Source organism: Diceros bicornis, unplaced genomic scaffold (genome assembly GCF_020826845.1).
Source record: "Diceros bicornis minor isolate mBicDic1 unplaced genomic scaffold, mDicBic1.mat.cur scaffold_97_ctg1, whole genome shotgun sequence".
Taxonomy (NCBI): Eukaryota; Metazoa; Chordata; class Mammalia; order Perissodactyla; family Rhinocerotidae; genus Diceros; species Diceros bicornis.
Window position 1 is genome coordinate 1,398,028 of NW_026691866.1, and position 5,860 is coordinate 1,403,887.

The window sequence follows — 5,860 nt, forward strand, 5'->3', positions numbered from 1 at the left end:
GTCCCCAGGGGGCTTATCCGCGTCTGGAGGCGGTGTTTGGGTTGTTACTAATGGGGGCGCTCCTGGCATCTAGAGGGGGAGGCAGGGATGCTGCTCAGCGTCCTCCGGGGCCCAGGACGGCCCGACAGAGAATCATCCGGCCCCAGATGTCAATGGTGCGGAGGTTGGGAGACCTGCTCCAGGGCCTGAAAATCTCCCAAGCCCTGAATGAAGTGTGGGAAATATTTACAAGTCAGCGAGCCACTTACAGGGGCCATAAATGACAAGCTTGTTTAAAGGGTCCGGAGTCACCAAAAAGTCTCTGTCCAGCCAAGTGAGTTGAGCGAGTCAAGTGCACACAGCGCGGAGCTGCTTCTCCCATCTTGGGGAGCAGGTGGCTGGACAGGAATCGGGAAAATCCAGTCTCAGCCAACAGTTACAGTTAAATAAGTAAATACGAAAAAGAAAAGTAAGTGGGGTGGGCTTTCCTTCCATCACCTGTATTACTCCCTGTAAAAGGCCTCAAAAGCAATCTTTGCTTTTTTTTTCCGTTAGAAAAGAAAAGTGTCTGTGGGGCTCAAGTTTGAGTTGAAACCAGGCTCAGGGTCCACCTGTCCTCGCTGATCCGTGGATTTCTGTGTGACCAGGTGAGTACCCTGTGGACCTGGTACCAACAGGTTCCGGCAGCCTCCGCTGTGCAGAAGACCTGCCAGTGGGCTTTCCTGGGCTCAGGTTGTCACCACATGGACACTGAGAGTGAGGGTATCATGAGAAAAATTATTGATGTTTGATGGATTATATTCAAGGGAAAGATGGTAAGGTGTGTGAGGCTCTGTGTGTGTAAATAATTCAGAAAATAGTTATTTGCAAAGAAGAACACATTAAACAAATATATGTAAATAAGTGTAAATATGTGTAACATAGACTTACCTGCATTCCGAATTCTCAAAAGTCAGGATTCCATATATAAATATAAATATATAAATGTTTTACGTGTATATGTAGTATTACAAGACATCTCATTAAATATTAGCAGGGATGCTCAGCAACATTCCTCAGGCCTATTCAATTTGACTTCTAAAGACCTATAAATGCTCCACAAAAATTCAAATTCTTACAGACACCTGGAGAAAAATATGATTTGAACTTCTTTATGTTAGTAACAGAAATGTAAAGTTAAATTGACCAGCAGCCGGATTTATTTTCAGCATATTGTTGTTGTTTATGAGATTTCAAATCATTTGGAGGAATATTAAGCAACACTTTTTAGATAGAAGGGTAGGGCACTAGTCTCCAAAAAGATTGTCCTCTCCACCTCACATTCTAAAGGGAATTAACTTTGCTTCTTGAGTCCTTTCTGAAATAACAGTCTGGTGATTCACGTTGAAGACAATCTTGTTAAGTAATTTTATATATAATTGTTGGCCTCTCCTAATTGTGTGTGTATGTCTGTGTGCCTTTTTCATTCTAGCATTCCTGGGATGTTCTTGAGGGAATGTGTGCTTGTCATGCAGTAGATATTCTTTGAGTGCACAATTTATGGTGACCCACCATCCTCATTTATTCAGAACAGAGGGGTTTTCCAGGACACAGGACATTTAGCGTTCAAACCAGGATGGTTCCTCATCTGATGAGCCAGGCTCTGGGCCAGATGCGTGGGGACCTGGAGAACCAAACAGACCTTGTCCCACCTCCATGGGATTTATATTCTGTTAGGGAATTTGGATTTTAGACAGTTAATGATGAGAGTGATGTGGGAGTTTGGCACAAGGGGACTCAACCTGAGGGGGCAGGGAAGCCCTCTTGAGAAGGACTGATATTTAGCTTGAGAGCTAGAGTTGGGACTGGATTTAGGTGGTTGGAGGGTTAGACTGGAGTGAGGGTGTGGGAGTGTGTTCAAGAGAGCGTTTCAGGCAGAGGGACCCGCATGAGGACACCCCTGAAGCAGAGAGCCTGGTGTGTCCATGACCTGAAAGAGGGATGGCTGAGCCGAGTCAACACAGGGGGAGGGGTGTGAGCCAGACCAGCGAGGGGAACAGGCTGGACCAGGTCAGGCGTGACTTTGGACTCTGTTCTAAGACCAGTGGGAAGACACTGGAGAGGTGCGAGCAGATGGGTGATGTGATTGGCGTTTGGTCTAAGCATGTGGGTTAAAATGGACTTCATGGTTAAGAATGTAGACTTAAGAGGCAGATAGGAGGTGTTGGGAAGAAGGTTACGAATAAGGTGATTGTTCCCTAGGCCTGGGTGATGGCTGTGGAGTAGGAAAGAAGTAGAAAGAAAAGACCTTGGAGTGTAGAACCGCGAGAAGGTAACGGTACTTTCTTGCCTGGATGTGTCAGATGGCACAGGGCACTGACTGTGCTCCTCGCTGCTGTCCGTGCAGACCTGCAGGCGCCCCCTCACCCAGGTCTGTGTGTTCACCCCACTTAGCCACTCACAGGCCTCCCTCCACATCTTAAAGGAAGTCAGGCCTTACTTGTGAGGGGGTTGTCTCAGACGGGAGACACCGAGGAGAGCCCCTCCAGGCATCAGAGCAGCCCCTTCAGCCTCTCCCTCAGGCTGCTACCCCTCCACTCTCTCGCTTTCCACCCTCAGAAGGACCCCTGCTCAATATTCCACGTCCCCATGTTCTTCCTCCCTCAGGCTTGAGAAGGGTGGGCAGCCAGTGGGGTGGACATCATCTGTACCTTCCACTCTGACCCCCGCAGGTCCTGGGCTGGACAGAGAGCAACTCTACTGGGAGCTGAGCCATGAGAGCCAGGGCGTCCCCCACCTGGGCTCCTTCATCCTGGATGGGGACAGCCTCTATGTCAGTGTTGAGGGGCTGGACTACAGCCGTGCTCTCTGTCCCTATCATAGTTCTGTGTTGCCTCCATTGCTCTAAAGTGAGCTGTGATCCATCTCTGTCTCCTTCTGGTCGGGGTGCAGTCTTCTGGGGTGATGACTGGGGCCAGCCACCTTCCATCTCGTTGCCTCCCCCTGAACACCCCTCCACTCTTCCCCTCTGCTTTCCCCTCTGCTTCCCCACAAAGCTCCCTACATCCTCCCTCTCCCTTAATCCTTTATGTTCACCCCAACTCTTGCTCAGCTCCTCTCACCTTCTCTCCACAGCTGACGCCTATGGAGCTGTGGCCCTGACTACTACCAGTGAGTATTCCTGGCCCTCATCTCCTGGGTTCCATCCCCATTTGGGGTTGGGGAGCAGTGGTTCTCCTGCACCCACTGTCCTTGGTGAGAGAAGGACCTGGAAGGGCCCTAACTCATCCCTTCTCTCTCTCCCGTGTTCTGGTGGAGAGTTCCAGCCCAGGGTGAGAAAGCCTTAGTGACAGACGTGTTCTCCACCACATTTAAATCAATTAAAGTGGTTTTCACTTTAATTCTCCTAAAGCCTCGCGCTTGGTCCTCCTTTTCCAGGTATCCCGTATGTTTGTCCAGTGTTCTGACCGTCCATGTGTCTCTCCTCTGTGTTCAGTCTCTCTTGTTCACCTATCTCTCTCTCTTGGGCTCCTCTCATCCACAGGCTTGCTCATCCCTCTACTCACACACTCACCCCTCCCCTCACTCTCATTTATGCTTCACCTGTGAATGGTGGTCCTGGGACAGCCACTGCTGGAGCCCGGGTGAGCCTGGGGGCTCCTCCCACTCTGTCCCTCCCTGAGACAGCCCTCGCCACAGCTCCCGAGCCGGCCACCACGTCCCTGCATACTTGATCATCAACTGTGCCACCAGAAGCCACCACAGGTGTCTGGGGGCCCCTTTTCCTTCCCAAGAGAAGCTCTCCAGCCCCACACCTCCACCAGCCAGTTGTGATCCAGGAGCTGGGCAGCCACAGTGTGAGATTCTGGTTTTGAGGAAATGGTGCTGATCACAAAGATTATACCAATGATTCAGTCTGAGGCCAGCCCTCAGAGAGCCCCTAGCCTCGTGAAATTAACACACCAATATAACACTGTGTGGGAGGTTTCGGGGAGAGGCGCCTGGCATCATTTGGAGGGGAAGAGCTTGCTAGAGAAAGTTTCACCTGAATGGAGTCTTTAAGAATGACTAGGAGGGACCCTGGCAAATAGAGGATGAAGGGTTTTCCTGGCAGAGGGGATTCCATGAGCAAAGGCTCCAGCCAGAAACAACATGCCATATGGGGAGAATTGAAATGAATTTGGGTTGCGTGAAGCATGAAGTTTAACCCGCGGTACATGGATAAAATGAGACTGAAAGGTCAGCAGGAGCCAGATTGAGTAGAGCCTTGAGTGCCAGGTCAAGAAGGTTGAACTAACACTGAAGGCCATAGGGAGCCACGGGTGGTACTGGAGCAGTGGTGGCCCTAGTGAGGTATTCATTTCAGAAAGATTCTTCTAGTAGTCCATGTAGAACATCCTTTAGACAGAGCATCCAGTGAGCCTGCTGGGGTGTTGGTCCGGGTGAAGGAAGTTAAGTCCCCTGAGCTGGGACAGGGATGGAGAGGGAGTGTATGTGAGGACCAGTGTGCAACTGGAATTTGTGTTACTGGGAGGGAGGAGGAGCTGAGCAGATGTGCTGGTTCTGACTTGGGTGACCACACGGGTGGGTGGTGGTGCCCCTGGGAGAGAAGACGCCAGATGATAATGAGTGCAGGACTCTGGTGTGGTCTCAGGCCAGCTCTCAGTGATGGCCATCGCTCTCCCTCTCGTCTTGCAGCTTTGGGGCACAACCTGAAGACCCTCACAGTCACCTTCCCCATCTCCACCCTCCAGTATTCATCAGACAGGAGCAATGGCTCAGCCACATTCCACTCCACTGAGAGGGTCCTGCAGAGCCTGGTGAGACCCTGGTCCCAGCAGCTCCTGGTGGGTTAAATCCCACCCAGCCCCTCCCCCAATCCCTGTCCCTCCTGCTCCTCCTCCTCCTCCTTCCTCCCCAGCTGGATCCTTGTTCAAGAAGAACAGCCTGGGCCTCTTCTCCTTGAGTTGCAGACTGTTCTCCCTCAGGTGAGACCCTCCCCTGAGTATTTGCCCCTAATGACCACTTTTGTGACCACCCCTCTCTCAGTCTCCCCTCTGACCTCCCATTTCCTCCTTCCTGTTCTGGCCCCCACCCCAGAGGTTTCAGGACCTCTCTCTAGATTCCCCATGTACCTCTCTCCCCAGGCCTGTGAAGGATGGGGGAGCCACCTGTGTGGACGCTGTCTGCACCCACCACCGTGACCCCGTGGGCCACCATGCCTCTGTGCTGGGAGCTGAGAGTCTCCACGTGTCTGCTCTTCCTCTCGGTGGCTCCAGGCTCTGCACCCTGGAGTTTATGCATGCAGAGAGAACACCAGCTGCATTTCCGCAGCATCAGCTGGAACCACAGCAACCCGGAGCCCACATCCTCGGAGTACACTGCCCTGCTGAGGGTCACCCAGGACCAGGTGGGGTCTCCCCTGTCCCGTCTCTCCTTGCCCTGAAGGCACCCTCATTCCTCTGCCTGACTTACATCTGTTACCTGGTTGTTTCAATCCTTCACATTCCCTGCGTGTCTGGGTTCTCTCAGTTTCCAGAGGTGATGTCCTAGCTGCCTTCCCCATTTCTCACGTGGGTAAACTGAAGCTCAGAAAGGGGAGTATTGTGTCTAAGGTCACACAATGAGTTAGGGGCAGAGCCAGGATTTGAAGTCAGGTCTCCCTTGCCCCAAAGTCTGTGATCTTTCACTGGCTCCAGTGGGGCCCTGCATCCCCAGGAGACCTCCATCTCTCCCACTCTCTCTCGCATTTGTTCTAGGTCACCAAGCTCTACAGATGCAGCCAGCTGTGAGACATATTCCACTCCTGCCTGGTCACCGACTTGTTGTAGGTTGAGGAGATTGGAAGCATTGGCTGAGCTGGTGACTGATGGCTCTGAGCTCCCGTGACACATCCTTGATC

The 5,860-nt window shown here is 51.9% G+C and overlaps 1 long non-coding RNA gene across 2 annotated transcripts; it reads left to right on the forward strand.

The window, feature by feature from the left end:
- The first annotated feature begins 350 nt into the window (after positions 1–350).
- LOC131403958 (uncharacterized) lies at positions 351–5,346 on the forward strand. 2 transcript variants are annotated; one of them, XR_009219668.1, is made up of 3 exons: positions 351–626; positions 4,657–4,778; positions 5,106–5,346. It is a non-coding gene; the product is annotated as an uncharacterized LOC131403958 (long non-coding RNA). The 2 variants fall into 2 exon arrangements; XR_009219667.1 differs by lacking the exon at positions 351–626 and adding an exon at positions 3,536–3,723.
- Positions 5,347–5,860: the final 514 nt, after the last annotated feature.